This window comes from Ailuropoda melanoleuca, chromosome 2 (genome assembly GCF_002007445.2).
Source record: "Ailuropoda melanoleuca isolate Jingjing chromosome 2, ASM200744v2, whole genome shotgun sequence".
Classification (NCBI taxonomy): domain Eukaryota; kingdom Metazoa; phylum Chordata; class Mammalia; order Carnivora; family Ursidae; genus Ailuropoda; species Ailuropoda melanoleuca.
This window is the reverse complement of record NC_048219.1, coordinates 145,816,634-145,832,905: the sequence shown is the minus strand read 5'-3', so window position 1 is coordinate 145,832,905 and position 16,272 is coordinate 145,816,634. Positions and strand designations below refer to the sequence as shown.

Below are 16,272 nucleotides of genomic sequence, written 5' to 3'. Positions count from 1 at the left end.
CAAGGAGTCTGTCTTGGATAGTAGTGGCTAGGAGGATGGGGACAAATAGGAAGATAGGACCACTTTGAAGACAATAAATGATGGAAGGCCTATGAGCAGGAGAGGGACACAGATCCGGGCTGCTCTGCACTCATCATCCATGGGAACTTGGCCAGATAACCTGCTCTCTGTGGATTTCAGAATCTTTGTATGTAACATGAGAGGGTGAGGAAAATGATTTATAAGATTTCCAGTTCTAAAATTTCATGTTAATTACGGAAAGGAAGAGGAAAAACCTTACAAAACACCTCTGCCCAAGAGTTGTACAATTAGTATCTTTCTAGCAAGGTATGCTTAGTGTTTAATGAGCTATGTGTCCAAATCACTCAATAGTTATTAGTGGCTGCTCCAGAATGTTATAGGAGTGGCTCAGGGCTGCCATCTCTCCAGAGGTGTAGACTAGGGGACTTGTGTTAGAGCTGTATTTGAGTAGCAACAGGTTATCTTTATATGTCTTTGGGAAAGTTGGGAATACCCAAAGTTGGGTATTGCCGTTGGGTGATATCTTTAAGAAAGAAATGATTTGGGTTTAGGTTTGCTTTTGGGTCTTCTTACCAACTGCAGTAGAGGGTATAGCCAACTAATACGTCATAGGATCTGAGACTCTTTGTCTCCCAAGTTGAAAAGAAAGTTTTCAGCGGAATTATTCCAATCTAAGAGCACAAATGAGTCCACACAAACAAGAGAGGCCTTAGACATAGCAATAGTGGGCAAAAGATTCCAGGTAATGTTCTCTGCCCCAAACTAACAACTTTACAACCTATAATTCTACTATTATAAACTTAATTTCCCTCAATATTTCTGGCTTTTCCAACTTTAAGAATCTTTAAACATCTTTGAGAGCCCATCAGTGAACAAGTTAATTAATAGTTAACACTAATGGAAATAAATTGACCACTTTGTAAGAGCAGTAATGGGACCAGGAAAGGTTCATGGATTGAGAAAAATAAGGGAACCAAAGATGAGTGACTAGCTCAGCTTTGCCAAAGCAAACCATGTTAAGTCATGTCTGCCCGACTTTGATGGGCTAGATATCCTCTGTCTTAACTCCAGAATTTTCTCATCCTGAAGTTCTGATCTGAATTCTTAAATTATACAAACAAACAAGGGTGCCTGGGTGGCTTAGTCGGTTAAGCATCTGCATTCAGCTCGGTCATGATCCTAGGATCCTGGGGATTGAGCCACACATCTGACTCCCTGCTCGGTAGGGAGGGCACGTATTGCATGGTGCACTGGGTGTTATACGCAACTAATGAAGCATCAAACTTTACATCGGAATCTGGGGATGTACTGTATGGTGATTAACACAATATAATAAAATAAAATTAAAAAAAAAATTATACAACCAAACGAAAAAACCTTAGTAGAAAGGAAGCACTGATGATTCTATTACAGAGATCAACCACTTTCTCAACATATTTCTATAAATTACTTAGGCAACTACTCCAGAATTGTTTTATATTAAAAGGTTTGTAATAAAATCTTCCAAAAATGCATCTTAAAGTGAACTAAATTTGACATTAAAATGGCACAAGAAAAGACTTCTGCCAGTAAAATTTCATCCTTACTTTTTTATAAGCCTTAAAGTATGAGTTGCTACCATAATTTATTTTTTGAGTAACACACAGGGAAAGAACTCATATCAACTGGACTAGCCAAACCAGAGAAAAATTAATAGCAATAGTTAACATTTATTGAGTATATGTACTAGGCACTGTGCTAATATGTAGTTATCTCATTTAATCCTCACAAAGTTCTGTGAGATAGATGCTATTACTTTCCACATTTTACATATGAAGAAGCTGGACTTTCAGAGGGTTAGTAACTTGCCAAAGTTTACACAGCTAGTAAGTGGCAGAGCCAGGATGCAAATCCACATTGTCTGACTTTGTCTACACTTTTACTACTATGGGACATATTAGGGATTATACTCATGTTCTGATCACATATTCAAGATTGTACCAGTACTGTCCATGAAAGAAGAAGGCTCCTTGACAGGATATGAAATTCAAAACCAAAGAAGCTGTGTTAGCAATTCACACCCACTGACATCAGACGATGTTGATTATTTACATGTAGTGATCCCAGCAATTGCATTGTGTTTGGAGAGTGTGGGTCAGGATGTCTCAGGAAACTTCAATGCATGCAGTGTAACCCCTTAATGCCTGTGCAGGCAAAATAATAATACTAGTAATAGCTAACATTTACAAGAAGCTTAGTGTGTGCCAGGCGTTGTCTTAAGCACTTTACGTGTATTAACTCATTTATTACACACAACAGTTTTATAAAGTAGGTCAGTTATCAATCCATTGTACAGTTGAAGAAACTGAGGTACAGAAAGATTAAGTAACTTCCCCAAGATCATACAGCTAACAGGTCGGAGAGCCAGGGTTTGAGCCCAGATTATTTGGAAACACAATTTGTATTCTTTTTTTTTATTTTAATGATTTTTTAAATTATATTATGTTAATCACCATACAGTACATCCCCGGATTCCGATGTAAAGTTCGATGCTTCATTAGTTGCGTATAACACCCAGTGCACCATGCAATACGTGCCCTCCTTACTACCCATCACCAGTCTATCCCATTCCCCCACCCCCTCCCCTCTGAAGTCTTCAGTTTGTTTCTCATAGTCCATAGTCTCTCATGTTTCATTCCCCCTTCTGATTACCCCCCTTTTCTTTATCCCTTTCTTCCCCTACCGATCATCCTAGTTCTTATGTTCCATAGATGAGAGAAATCATATGATAATTGTCTTTCTCTGCTTGACTTATTTCACTTAGCATTATCTCCTCCAGTGCCGTCCATGTTGCAGCAAATGTTGAGAATTCGTTCTTTCTGATAGCTGAGTAATATTCCATTGTATATATGGACCACAGCTTCTTAATCCAGTCATCTGTTGAAGGGCATCTCGGCTCCTTCCATGATTTGGCTATTGTGGACAATGCAGCTATGAACATTGGGGTGCATATGGCCCTTCTCTTTACTACGTCTGTATCTTTGGGGTAAACACCCAGTAGTGCAATGGCTGGGTCATAGGGTAGTTCAATTTTTAACTTTTTAAGGGACCTCCACACTGTTTTCCAGAGTGGCTGTACCAACTTGCATTCCCACCAACAATGTAGGAGGGATCCCCTTTCTCCACATCCTCTCCAACAATTGTTGTTTCTTGCCTTGTCTATCTTTGCCATTCTAACTGGCGTAAGGTGGTATCTCAGTGTGGTTTTGATTTGAATTTCCCTGATGGCTAATGATTTTGAACATTTTTTCATGTGTCTGTTAGCCATTTGTATGTCTTCATTGGAAAAGTGTCTGTTCATATCTTCTGCCCATTTTATGATTTGTTTATTTGTTTCTCGTGTATTGAGTTTGAGAAGTTCTTTGTAGATCTTGGATACCAGTCCTTTATCTGTGGTGTCCTTTGCAAATATATTCTCCCATTCCGTGGGCTGTCTCTTAGTTTTTTTGACTGTTTCCTTGGCTGTGCAGAAGCTCTTTATCCTGATAAAGTCCCATAAGTTCATTTTATCTTTTATTTCTCTTGCCTTTGGCGATGTGTCGTGAAAAAGGTTGCTCTGGCCGATGTCATAGAAGTTGTTGCCTATGTTCTCCTCTAGAATTTTGATGGATTCCTGTCTCACATTGAGGTCTTTCATCCATTTGGAGTTTATTTTTGTGTATGGTGTGAGAGAGTGGTCAAGTTTCATTCTTTTGCATGTAGCTGTCCAATTTTCCCAGCACCATTTATTGAAGAGACTGTCTTTTTTCCACCGGATGTTTTTTCCTGCTTTATCAAAGATTAGTTGCCCAAAGAGCCGAGGGTCCATTTCTGGGTTCTCTATTCTGTTCCATTGGTCGATGTGTCTGTTTTTGTGCCAGTACCATGCTGTCTTTGTGATCACAGCTTTGTAGTACAGCTCGAAATCCGGCATTGTGATGCCCCCAGCTTTGTTTTTCCTTTTCAACAGTTCCTTGGAGATTCGGGGCCTTTTCTGGTTCCATACAAATTTAAGGACTATTTGTTCCAGTTCTTTGAAAAATGTCCTCGGTATTTTGATCGGGATAGCATTGAAAGTGTAGATTGCTCTGGGTAGTATGGACATTTTAACTATGTTAATTCTTCCAATCCATGAGCATGGAATATTTTTCCATCTTTTTATGTCTTCCTCAATATCTTTCAAAAGTGATCTATAGTTTCTAGGATATAGGTCCTTTACGTCTCTGGTTAAGTTAATTCCAAGGTAACGTATGGTTTTTGGTGTTATTGTAAATGGGATGGATTCCCTAATTTCTCTTTCTTCAGTCTCGTTATTCGTGTATAGAAATGCAACTGATTTCTGGGCATTGATTTTGTATCCTGCCACCTTACTGAATTGTTCTATAACTTCTAATAGTTTGGGAGTGGATTCCTTTGGGTTTTCCATATAGAGTATCATGTCATCTGCAAAGAGAGACAGTTTGACTTCTTCTTTGCCGATTTGGATACCTTTGATCCCTTTTTGTCTTCTGATTGCTGTTGCAAGGACTTCTAGTACTATGTTGAATAATAGTGGCGAGAGTGGGCATCCTTGTCGTGTTCCTGATCTTAAGGGAAAGGCTTCCAGCTTTTCCCCATTGAGAATAATGCTTGCAGTAGGCTTTTCATAGATGGCTTTTATGAGATTGAGAAATGTACCCTCTATTCCTACACTCTGAAGGGTTTTAATCAGGAAAGGATGCTGTATTTTGTCAAATGCTTTTTCTGCATCAATTGAGAGGATCATATGGTTCTTGAGTCTTTTCTTGTTGATATGATGTATCACATTGATTGATTTGCGAGTGTTGAACCATGCTTGCATCCCAGGTATGAATCCCACTTGGTCATGATGGATAATCCTTTTAATGTACTGTTGGATTCTATTAGCAAGGATCTTGTTGAGGATTTTGGCATCCATATTCATTAGAGAAATCGGTCTGTAATTCTCCTTTTTGAGGGGGTCTTTGCCTGGTTTGGGGATCAAGGTAATATTAGCCTCATAGAATGAGTTTGGTAGCTTTCCTTCTGTTTCTATTTTTTGAAATAGCTTTAGGAGAATAGGTATTATTTCTTCTTTGAATGTTTGGTAGAATTCCCCAGGAAAACCGTCTGGGCCTGGAGTTTTATTATTTGGAAGGTTGTTTATCACTGACTCAATTTCTTCATAGTTAATTGGCCTATTTAAGAAATCTATTTCTTCCTGTTTCAGTCTTGGTAGTTTATAGGTTTCCAGGAAGGCCTCCATCTCTTCCAGATTGTTTAGTTTTTTGGCATATAGCTGTTGATAAAAGTTTCTAATAATCCTTGCAATTTCAATGGTGCTGGTCGTGACCTCTCCCTTTTCAGTCATAATTTTAATAATCTCAGTCCTTTCTCTTTGTTTTTGGACAAGTTTTGCCAGTGGTCTGTCAATTTTATGGATTCTCTCAAAGAACCAGCTTCTAGTCCTGTTGATCTGCTGTACTGTGCTCCTGGTTTCTAATTCATTGATTTCTGCTCTAATCTTGGTCAACTCCTTCCTTGTCAGTGGGTTAGGCCTGTCCCTCTGTTGCTGTTCCAGTTTCTTGAGGTGAGAATATAGAAACTGCATTTTAGATTTTTCTATTCTTTTGAGTGAGGCTTGGATGGCTATGTATTTCCCCCTTAGGACTGCCTTTGCAGTATCCCATAGGTTTTGGACCGTTGTGTATTCATTCTCGTTGGTCTCCATAAATTGTTTAATTTGTTTTTTGATTTCCTGGTTTATCGAGTCATTCTTGAGCAGGATGGTTCTTAGCCTCCAAGTGTTTGAGTTTCTTCCAGGTTTTTCCTTGTGGTTGAGTTCCAATTTCAGAGCGTTGTGGTCTGAGAATATGCAGGGGATAATTTCAATCTTTTGGTATTGGCTGAGACCTGTTTTGTGTCCCAGAGCATGATCTATTCTTGAGAATGTTCCATGGGCATTTGAATAGAATGAGTATTCTTTGGTTCTGGGGTGTAGTGTTCTATATATATCTATGAGGTCCAACTCGTCGAGTATGGCATTCAAAGCCTTTGATTCTTTGCTTAGTTTTTGCCAGGGTGTTCTGTCTATTTCTGATAGTGGGGTGTTGAGGTCCCCTACTATTACTGTGTTCTTATCTATATGTCTCTTTATTTTGGTTAAGAGTTGGCTTGTGTATCTTGCTGCTCCCCTGTTGGGGGCATATATATTAATAATTGTCATATCCACTTGTTGAATACTTCCTTTAAGAATAATATAGTGCCCTTCTGTATCTCTCTCTATGGCCTCTAGTTTAAAATCCAGTCTATCTGATATGAGAATTGCTACTCCAGCTTTCTTTTGAGGTCCATTTGCGTGGAAGATGGTACTCCATCCCCTTACTCTAAGTCTGAATGCATCTTTGGGTTCAAAATGAGTCTCTTGTAGACAGCAAATGGATGGGTCATGTCTTTTTATCCAATCTGCAACCCTGTGGCGTTTTATGGGAGAGTTTAAGCCATTTAGATTGATAGAGATTATTGACAGATATGATTTTAATGATGCCATTTCTCTTTAAAGTCTTTGTATCGGTTGTGACTTGCTGCTCTGTATCACTCTTGGGGCCTTTTTACCTTTATAGAGCCCCCCTTAATATCTCCTGTAGGGCTGGTTTCGTGGTTACGAAATTGGTTAATGATTGGCGATTTTGGAACGTCTTTATTTCTCCATCAATTCTGAATGACAGCTTTGCTGGATAAAGGATCCTTGGCTGCATGTTTTTCTCTGAAAGAGCTTTAAAAATGCCCCCCCAAGCCTTTCTCTCATTCCAGGTCTCTGTAGACAGGTCTGACGTAATCCTGATACCTTTGCCTTGGTACGTGAGAAATTTCTTTGCCCTGGCCGCTTTCAATACTGTATCCTTGGATCTAATATTTGCGAATTGCACTATGACATGCCGTGGCGTAGGTTTGTCCTGGTTGAGCTTGGATGGGGTCCTCTCTGCCTCTTGGACACGAATGCTTGTTTCCCTTGCTAGATTAGGGAAGTTTTCAGCTACAATTTGTTCAAATATCTCTTCTAGACCTCTGTTTTTCTCCACCCCTTCAGGGATGCCGATGATTCTGACATTGGATCGTTTCATAGAGTCAGTAATCTCCCGTAATCTACATTCGTGGGCGTGGATTTTTTTAAGACCAGCTTCTATTTTCGTTTTTTCTTCTACTAACCCATCCTCCAATTCGCTAACGCGTTCCTCTGCCTCGGTGACCCTGGCCGTCAGAGCCTCTAGTTTTGACTGCATTTGGCTCATAGAATTTTTAATTTCTGTCAGATTCGCTCTCATTTCTGCCCTTAGGGATTCTATATTCTCAGCAACGCTTTCTCTGATGCTTTTTTCAAGTTTACTCATCATCTTGACCATTGTTGCTCTGAATTCCATTTCTGATAATTGGGATACATCCATATGTATTAATTCTGTGGCCGAGGCCAATTCTGTGGCAGAGGCCACAGACTCATTATCTTTTCTTTGCTGGGGGGGACTTCTCCTTCTCGTCATTCTGATGAAGAGAGATTGCAGGGTTGTCCAGAGCCCAAGTGTTGACTGGGACCCAGGCCGTGCGCCCTTGTTTTATAGAGATCTTAGGGATGTGGGCTTCTTCCTTAAAGAGTTTATTTATTTATTTGAGAGAGAGAGAGACAGTCAGCAAGAAAGGGAACCCAAGCAGAGGAGTGGGAGAGGAAGAAGCAGGTTCCCGGTGGAGAAGCCCGATGAAGGACTCCTTACGGAGCGTTGTGATCACACCCTAATCCGAAGACAGGTGCTTGGTGACTGCGCCACTCAGGCGCTCCGGGTTGTGGGCTTCTTGATTTTTCAGCCTGCCTTCTGGGGGAGGGGCCTGCCTGCAGGTTCAGAAAACCCTGTTTGGGTAGAGTATCCGTGTCCCCTGCGAGGGGGGATGGGGATGGGTACCCTGTGAGCCGGTATTTCCGGACTTTTGTTCTCTGGCGGCTTTCCCTGGCGGTTTGCTATACTCTTCTGAGAGTCAGAGCAGCAGCGGCTGAAATTCAGCCTCTGTCTCAGAACAGAGGGATCGCGGATCGTTCTCCACTGATGTTCTGGCCACTTTAACTCTGTTTCTGTTGGTGCTGCTCAACCCTGCAGCATCCCGGGCTGTGCGCCCCACACCCGGCGTCCCAGCCCTCACTTCCAGGGCCGGCACGTCTCTGTCCTTTGTGTTTCCAACCCCGCCAGCCGCCAGTCGCCAGCCGCCCTGTGCAGGCTCCCGGAGCTCCCCGTCTCAGTCTGGTGTCTCGCGGGTGCTGACTGCGAGTCTGCCTGCTCCCCCGTGCAGGTGGCCCTCCTGCCGCCAGCCGCCAGCCGCCCCGCGCACGCTCCCGGAGCTCCCGGTCTCAGCCTCGATCCAGTGAGCACACTGGAGCTCCGGAGCTCCATGAGTTGCTTGGTGGCGCACGCTCCCGGCTCACGGACTCAGTCTGCTGTTTCCAGGGTGCGGGTCCGCGGTCCGCCCGCTCCCTGGCGCAGGTGGCCCGCCAGCCGCCCCGCGCGCACTCCTGGAGCTCCCGTTCTCAGTCTGCTGTCTCACGGGTGCCGTCCGCGAGTCCGCCTGCTCCCCCGTGCAGGTGGCCCGCCAACCGCCAGCCATCCCGCGTGCGCTCCCGGAGCTCCCGTTCTGCTGTCTCAAGCGGGCGGGTCCGCGGTCTGTCCGCTCCCCCGTGCAGGTGGCTACCGCTTCCCGGCGCCCTGACACAGCGGCTCCCTCCCCCTTCTGTTTATCTTCCGATATCTGTGCGCAGTTTCACGGCTCCCCGCTTCATACCTCGATACTCAGCGCTGGAGATGTTCTTTTGTAGACATCCAGATGTATCTTCCTGCGTCTCAGGCTGATTCCGTGGATGTTCCTGCTGGTCTGGTACCTATCCAGCTCAACTCAGGGGACCGGCTGAAAAAGGGGTCCCCTACTCCTCCGCCATCTTAACCTCCTCCCCTCACAATTTGTATTCTTAAGCACACTACATGCTGCCTCTTTTGTGCTGTATAAACAATGAGTAATGAGCTATTCAGCAGCATCTTTTCACAATGCCCTTTACTGACGTTGTGAGACAACTTTGACATGGACTACACAGTTGATATTTCTGAAGCTGAGTTGTGAGCATGCAACATGGATAGTTCCTTCAAAAAGAAAAACCTTTCATTTTTCATCACAACTGGTCAGTACCAAAACCTGTTAAGAAAATCGGTTTGCATCATTGGGAATTAACTAGAGGATATTGTCAACAAATTTCCCACACAATTTTAGAGGTATTCATAATCTGCAAGGTAGAGACAGAGTTGTTCTTTGCAGATCTTATAATTGTGTATATCTGTTTTAAAGTAAGAGATGTACATGTCCCTGAGAAATGACCTGGAGCTCTGGAGTATATAAGCAAGCAAATTATCCTAGAATAAATTGTACATTTCTCTTTACTGTGAAACTTTTTGGAAGCTATAGGTGAACTGTAAGTAGGGCATGGACGTTATAGCCACGACAGTGATTTATTGGTCCAACGGCTCTTTGCTGTTTGGCTAGAGGGGAAGTCCTTTGGGGGCATTTGTTGCTTTAGTCATGGATTGGTTTGATTGCTGGGGACAGACACCCACTAAAGCAATCAAATATAATAAGTGGAGTGAGGGGTAACATCCCTGAAATAACATCTAGGTAAATCTCCCAGAACACAAGACAGGAAGTTAAGCAAGCCTTGTGGGGACAGAATTTGGCAAATGGAGAGTTCCTAATGCTTCTAGTCTGAATCCTGTTCTGTATTCTGAATGTGGTGCCGTATTTGTGTAGCATTTTATGATTATACAATGCTTTAGTCGTACTATTTCAGTTCATTCTCACTTCTGTGAAAGGTAGGAATCATTATTCCCATTCAGAAGGTGAAGGAGTTGAGGCTTAGAAAAGTTAAATGGCCCAGAATTTTGGAGCTAAATAGTAGCAGAGCTGGGACAGGGAAGTCAGGACTTTTGACATCACATTCAGCATTATTTGCATTTCCAAAAACTTCCTTTATGACCATGATCATGACAGGTTTAACTCAAGGGAATATATTGGGAAATCATATATTATACTTACATATCAACTTCAGCTTTCGGAAAACAAAGTAAAATCAGGATTCTAGCTTCACTTTCTTGGGTCATTTAATCATTTCTATGAAATGGGCTGCACCTGGGAAAAGATATTTACAATTCACAATGTGCCTACTCTTCATGAAGCATGAGCTTTAAGCTTTTGGAAAGCATACTTGATTTCTTCTGTGCTTTCCTTCTGCAGAAGTCAACCTTTGCTAATATATTTAGTCATAAACTGGGAAAAGAGGGACCACTCTGTAGAATTTGGCAAATAAGAAGAATGGGAGTGTTAACTTCTAACTCTTTCTGGTACATTAAGTTGAACATAAACTACTGTTTATTACAACTGACAGATCTCTTTCTGGTTGTGAAGCTGCATTTCACAGCAACATGTGCAGTGGCCCTGAGCACAAACATTTAACTGTTGAAAGTAGCATAGTAAGATGAAAAGAGCCCAAGCTTTAGACCCAGGCAACTCTGAGTCGACACTCCAGCTCAGTTATTGATAAATTGCTCCCATTAGGCAAATATACTTACCTTCTTTTAGCCTCAGGTTCCTCATGTGCATAACGAAGCCAGTAATACTCACTTGGCATGGCTGTTGTGAATATCATATGTAGGTCAAACACCTGGCACGGATACCATAGCCCTTGGTAAAAGAGAGCCATCATTTTTATTATCTGAAAAGTCAGTTTCATAATTACATCAATTCCTTTATAACAGATCACAAGCCTCATTTAGTATCTCTTTTAAAGGCTAACTTACGCATGCAATCCTGGAGTAATTGGTATACATTGTCTACTTGACACTTGTCTACTGGCTTAGAAGACCAAGATTGAAAGCCAAAGTCACAGACTCTCTGTTGCTGCAAAGTCAGATTGTGTAGCTGCTCTCTCTTCAAGGTGAGTTTTAGTGTCAGTACTCCTGACCTGTCTTTATATGCATACACACACACACACACACACACACACACATCCATACACGCATCCATCCATCCATCCATCCATACATACATACATATACTTAGCACTGCAGGTTTTGACTAATATCTTGAATTTAGCATGAAAGGAGGGCTCGGTGGGGAAATTTCCTAAGGAATTCATGCTATTTATAAGGCATCAGTGTGAATCATTTGCCCATGACAGATACTGTCTGTGAGGAAAATAGCATTGGTTCTCATCAAAAAGCCATTTCTTAAATTCCACTTCACAAATGTGTACCAAATGCCTAATATCATCCAGGTATGATTGTACTAGTATAAGGCTGCATTGCACGAACCACAACCAGAAATGGTCTTCATGACAATATTGGTTAGAATCTATGTTTAAAGGCTTATAATTCATCTTTATCCTATAAAAGGGAAGAAAAAAACCTATAAAATCTTCCCCTTCAGCATCTTGAATGCGTTCCCCATCACCCACACCCAAGGAGGCCAGTATCCCCTCATGTTAGGAAATTGTTTCAGACCTTGCTTCCCATCAAATGCTCTGAACTTCCCAGTCTTTTTCTTTGAAATAGTATACCTTGATTGTTTCTCTCTTGCTTGCTCCTCTGATTGACTTTTTTTTTCTTATTGATTTTTTTTACATGCTCTTCTCTGTTTTCTGATTTGGCCTTCTTTTCAAACACTACCTATGATTGCCATTGTCTCCCACCTTTGACCTCACAAATAGCACATCCTTACATGTAGCCAAGGCATCCGATGTACTGCACACTGATCCAGATCCAGTGTCCTGAGCCTTCAGTTGCCTGTTAGAGGAGGCAGGAATAGAGTTTAGGCTTCCTGTCATGACCTATCAAAAGTACTTACTTTTCCTTGGAAATTTATTAAGAAACTTGACCAAGATGTATTGATTTTTGCAGGACCACGGGAGATTTTACTTGTGGTAATTCCTTTTTGTGATGACTTTAAGGAGATTGTTTTATCTCAGATCACTGCTGCAGCAAGTACACCTCTAAATCAGGTTATTGCAAAAATATGGATTATCAGGATTATTTCTCATCGTTTTTATCTTAGTTGAGTTTAAAGAATTTGTGGCTAGGAAATTTACAAGCTGCCATGATCCTGTTTCATGGAAGAGGCCAATCTGAAAAGATGGTGTCATATGTTAAGGATGCCCTGTGGTGAATGGTCCGAGATGACAGGTCAAGGAGATTAGGCAAGTTTTTGTTGCCCTGCATGTCACTCTATGTCTCACAATTGGAATCAATCCTGATTAATTACTAAGGGCCTTAAAAACTCCATCGAGATCAAATTTAGAAGCACAAGGTGACTATGGACTCTGGGAAACAAACTGAGGGCTTCAGAGGGGAGGGGGGTAGGGGACTGGGATAAGCCAGTGAAGGGTATTAAGGAGGGCACGTATCGCATGGTGCACTGGGTGTTATACACAAGTAATGAATCATGGAACTTTACATAAAAAACTAGGGATGTACTGTATGGTGACTAACATAATATAATAAAAAATTATTATATATAGAAAAAAGCACAAGGTGAAATACAACAGGAAAAATTTTTATTCCAACCAGAAGTCTTTATTAGTCTTTGTGGATCTGACCAAAGTTGGTTCAAATTTTTATAATTAAGATTCAGACGACATGGTACATAAAATTCGAGTAAGCATGTTGTGTGGATTTGAAAAATCAAGCAGTCCTGTGTGAATACTCAGGCTGAGTCACTTATTGCCCGGGCTCAGGTGAATTGCTTAACTGCTCATCACCTTCGTTTTCATAATGTAAAATACCTACTGTGCAATTCCCAAGGTGTTCTTCCTAGTTGAGAAGAGCAGAGCCATTAGAGGCATTAGAGGCTTCTGTCATTGGTGTTTTGGATATATTTCTCTAGTACCCTGAACCACAAAATAGAGGAAGCCTAAATCCTTTGTTAGCCCCTGCTGTCAAAACTGAGTTGTAATTAAGCCAACAAGGTACATCTTCTTATGAAAAGTGGGATTAAAAGGGTACCTCATTCCTGGTTAAAAATACATCAGTCAAGGAGGAGACAGGTGTTGTGCCTGCTTGGAACCTCTGCGGTTCAGTGTTGGTGAATTTTTCGATTTTCTCTCTCTTGTTGTCTGCTACAGTGATTTAGTACGAGGTTGATACAAAGCACTTTTGTAGCAAGAAGCCATGTTTTGATTACAGCCCTCGTTCCCCTGTTGTTTTTTAAGAACTTCTATGTGACGTAATAATAATTTTAGAGATTTCATGGCAGAATATCTTATGTACTTTCAGGATCTTAAAATCAATTTTACCATTCTGAATATTACTTAACAAAAATCACATACTGAGGTCCATTTCAGATCGAATGGAAGACATATAATATAAAGCTGATTACCTATACTTTAATATCTTCCAATATTCACATAAATTTATTAATTTTGGTTAGCCACCTACCCTTTAAAATTGTAGATATAGTGAAAGTTTGTTAGATGTTTTATAATATAAAATATACAAGATATAAAACTCGTATGGATTTTATTAATTATATGTATCTTTAGAATTATTGCATACACACTATGTGGTATGTGAAGTCAGCTGAGCTGTATAATATCCCTTTTCTTATTTTCATGTAAGAAATGACCGCATTTACTAATTGTCCCCTTTGCTCACACAAGACAGCATGCTCATCACTTAGACCCCTACAGAAACAGGAAAAAGAAATAGTAATATTTCTACAGTTTCTTTAAAAATATTTTAAAAGAAAGGAAAAACTGCTTTTTTAAAAATAGGGATAAAGATGCTTTTTTTATTTTTTGTTTTTTTAAATTTTTTTATTATGTTATATTAGTCACCATACAGTAGTACATCCTTAGTTTTTGACGTAGTGTTCCATGATTCATTGTTTGCATATAACACCCAGTGCTCCATGTAATATGTGCCCTCCTTAATAACCATCACCGTACTTTTTAAAAATTTATTTATTTTTTAAGTAATANGAAAAGAAAGGAAAAACTGCTTTTTTAAAAATAGGGATAAAGATGCTTTTTTAATTTTTTGTTTTTTTAAAATTTTTTATTATGTTATATTAGTCACCATACAGTACATCCTTAGTTTTTGACGTAGTGTTCCATGATTCATTGTTTGCATATAACACCCAGTGTTCCATGTAATATGTGCCCTCCTTAATAACCATCACCGTACTTTTTAAAAATTTATTTATTTTTTAAGTAATATCTACACCCAATATGGGGCTTGAACTCATGACCCTGAGATCAGGAGTCAGATACTCTGCTGACTGAGGCAGCCAGGCAACCCCAGGAAAAACTTCTTAATGTGGGTAAGTTATTTTTGTCATCATCTAAAGTTTCTAGCAGGTAATAAATATGGATCTTATGACAAACTTATGCTCAAGGGAGTCCTTTAATTCACAGGCAGTTCAGCTAAATATATTGTAACATTTAAGGGGATAATGCTTGAAATATTGTCTTTTCTTACAGAAAGGATATGGGGAAGGTGTCAAACTGGACAGATAGTACTTCGGAAGGGGAATTAAGTGCTTTGATACCCTGATAGTGACATCTGTCATACATATTATGGAAAAATGGGAGAACTATTGCCACGTGGACTTAAAGTAAATATTGGGTTCTGCCACTTTCAAAAAAATTATTTTTNACTCTGAGATCAGGAGTCAGATATTCTGCTGACTGAGGCAGCCAGGCAACCCCAGGAAAAACTTCTTAATGTGGGTAAGTTATTTTTGTCATCATCTAAAGTTTCTAGCAGGTAATAAATATGGATCTTATGACAAACTTATGCTCAAGGGAGTCCTTTAATTCACAGGCAGTTCAGCTAAATATATTGTAACATTTAAGGGGATAATGCTTGAAATACTGTCTTTTCTTACAGAAAGGATATGGGGAAGGTGTCAAACTGGACAGATAGTACTTCGGAAGGGGAATTAAGTGCTTTGATACCCTGATAATGACATCTGTCATACATATTATGGAAAAATGGGAGAACTATTGCCACGTGGACTTAAAGTAAATATTGGGTTCTGCCACTTTCAAAAAAATTATTTTTGCATGTGAAAATAATTCACTGTAGCTTTTATCCAGTTAGAGGTTATTTGGAGAAATGATATAGTTATTTAAAAAAATATGTCTGACTGCTCATTATTATCAATCTATATTTGTTGATTAGATTCTTAACTTAAAATTACATGTCAGCAGCATCAAGGTCATAAAAGTTACGTGGTCAAAACACCATGGAAAGGACTGTAGGGAAGGAAGTTAATCCTATTAAGTCGATTATCTCTAATACATGGTAATGTCAACACACAGTGCAAGAGTGAGAAAAGTGAACAAACGGCGGTGTGTATGTGTAATTCTCTGAATAAACATTCAGTTTTAGTACCAGTAATCCCATGGAGTAAAGTTTTAATTTAGTGGNTGTCAGCAGCATCAAGGTCATAAAAGTTACGTGGTCAAAACACCATGGAAAGGACTGTAGGGAAGGAAGTTAATCCTATTAAGTCGATTATCTCTAATACATGGTAATGTCAACACACAGTGCAAGAGTGAGAAAAGTGAACAAACGGCGGTGTGTATGTGTAATTCTCTGAATAAACATTCAGTTTTAGTACCAGTAATCCCATGGAGTAAAGTTTTAATTTAGTGGTTTAGCCACAATGTTCCCATTAACATAGTGAGAACTGGGTTGTTAACTGCTCACGTATGTTGCCAAGCATACACCCCTTAGAACTCTGCAAATTAAAGTAACAGAATGTGTGCTGAACATATTGGCAATGTCAAGAGCTTTGGCCCTTCAGTTTTCATTGTATTTTCCATTGCCTTTTTTGGAAACTGTGAAATGTATCACATAAACCAAGGGGGAAAGGAAAATATGTATGTCCAGCATAAATAATAATTATAAACTGGACATTCTTCTATTTCCACCAGGTCAAAACAGAAAACATAGCCATTAGCACTGAAGTCTTCTGCTGTCCCTTCACAATTATATTGTCCTACTTCCTGAACCTCACCCCTCTTATTGCTATCCTGAGTATTGTGTGATTATTCCCTTGCTTTTTTGTTTGTTTTCATGGCTTTGCCACCTATCTATATTTTCCTATACAACATGCAATTTTGTTTTATCTGCTTTTGAACTTTGTATAAAAGGAATC

General features: G+C 40.1%; 1 protein-coding gene across 1 annotated transcript in view; it reads left to right on the top strand.

The window, feature by feature from the left end:
* Positions 1–16,272, top strand: part of PDE11A (phosphodiesterase 11A) — a 374,013-nt gene that overhangs the window by 19,204 nt on the left and 338,537 nt on the right. The window lies entirely within an intron of this gene.